The following is a 2033-nucleotide window of genomic DNA, read 5'->3' on the forward strand; positions in this document are numbered from 1 at the left end:
ATACCCCTCCGCCTAGTATTTTTCCCCCAGCTCTCAACCCACATCCTCCCAACCACCCTATCCCACGCTCTCTCCCTCATTAAATTCTCCGCCGTTTTTACTCTCTCTCCAATCTCTCTCAATCTATCTTTTTCTCTCTCTCGCACTCAAGTGAAACACCGGATTTTCAGCAAGTCTGATGACGCTTTCATTATCACAAAAAATAGGAATTGGAAACTTTGAAACTTCATTAACATCTTGAAGAAGTCTTGTAAGCCAGATACACTCCTGAGAAGCTAAAGTGGCTGCAACATATTCAACCTCTGTGATTGATAACGCCACTGTAGCTTGCTTCTTACTACACCAAGATATAACTGCTGAGCCAATATTAAAACAGTAGCCTGTGGTTGAGCATCTATCATTTACATTCACGTCCCAATCAGCATCGACATAGCATTGCAGAGAATTAATCCCTTTGTTTTGATAAAGTAAGCCATAATTCAAAGTTCCTTTCACATACCTCAATATACGTTTTGCAGCAGCCATATGACCAACACAAGGTCGCTTCATGAACTGAGAAATTACGCCTACTGAATAAGTAATATCTGGGCGGGTAATTGTTAGATACAGTAGGCTGCCAACCATTCTTCAGTACTCGGTCACATCATCCAGAGGCTTTCCTTCATCCTTCCTCAACTTGAGGCCTGGATCAATGGGAGTGGTTTAGAGTTGGAGTTCTCCATGCCAAAACCGAAGCAAATTTTCATTAGAAATGAAACAGGAAAATGGAAAGGTGAAATGACTAAAAGAAAGTCCCGCCATTCCTAATGCCTAATGAGCATAATTTATACTGCTATGAATCTCTATTCGAATAAGAAAAGCAAAAGTAAAACTTACATTCATAGAATACTCTGAAACAATCATCATCGGTATATTTTGGGTAACAACTCCTACAAACTGCACTGACATAGGTATGCTACACCTTTTCTAGTAGAGTCAACTCATTCTTTAAAGAATTTCTGTGTAAAATAGGAAAGAGGAAAATAGTTCAGTAGGTTAAAGAGTAATAGTAGTCAGAGAAGATATTGTATCTCATGTATTCAGATTCAATGTGTAATGACCGTAAATTTCTAATACGGGTTTAAATAATTTTCTAGTATTTAAATATTAAATATTATTTTTCTAAAAAGAATATTTGTATTTTCCCAATTTCTCTAGAATTTTCTACGATTTAAAAATACGGTATTATATTATATTATTATTGTTACTATTATTTTGACCATAAAATTTTAATATTTATTTGGAATAAATTTTATGATATTTTTAAATTATTTAAAGGGGTATTTTTCCCTATGTTTTTTCCTCTCACCGGTGTTCACTCTGTATACCCCTCCGCCTAGTATTTTTCCCCCAGCTCTCAACCCACATCCTCCCAACCACCCTATCCCGCAAAATCTTCCTCATTAATTTCTCCGCCGTTCTTCTCTCTCTCCAATCCCACACTGAATCTCCCTCTCTCTCTCTCTGACACTCTCTCTCTAATCCAACAAATCTCTCACACTCAACCAATCAACGTCCTCTCTGTCTCTCTCTCTCTCTCTCAAATCACTCTTTTAACCCCCAGCTCATCCTCTTTTCTCTACACTCTCCTTCATCAACTCCCCAACCAGCTCAACTCTCTCCTCCATTTCCTCCTCAGCCACGAACCCAACCCCCGACCAAAACACCGCGAGCTCCGACCGCTGAACCTCCGCCTGCACCGCTAAAAATCAATGTTCTAAACACTACACCTTTGCATGATCGAAAACCAACTTTACTAATACCTCTTCAATAGGGTGATAAATTCCACAAAAATCTTGTTCAAATCTCAAGCTGTTAAAAATATCAAGCTTAAACACAAATACAATGTCTGATGACCAAGAATCCGACACCTTATCACACACCCTCCGTCTCATATAGCGCGGTGATAAGTCCACACAAAATCTTGTTTAAATCAATATACACAATATATGTAAGCTTCAAATACTACACCTTCTGATAAGCAAAACATCAAC

The 2033-nt window shown here is 38.2% G+C and overlaps 1 long non-coding RNA gene across 1 annotated transcript; it reads right to left on the reverse strand.

Moving 5' to 3' along the window:
* LOC109843610 lies at window positions 305–984 on the reverse strand. The gene is made up of 3 exons (XR_002247734.1): window positions 877–984; window positions 500–716; window positions 305–394 (listed from the first exon to the last, which is right to left on the reverse strand). It is a non-coding gene; the product is annotated as an uncharacterized LOC109843610 (long non-coding RNA).

The sequence above is a fragment of the Asparagus officinalis genome, chromosome 5 (genome assembly GCF_001876935.1).
Source record: "Asparagus officinalis chromosome 5, Aspof.V1, whole genome shotgun sequence".
NCBI classification, from domain to species: domain Eukaryota; kingdom Viridiplantae; phylum Streptophyta; class Magnoliopsida; order Asparagales; family Asparagaceae; genus Asparagus; species Asparagus officinalis.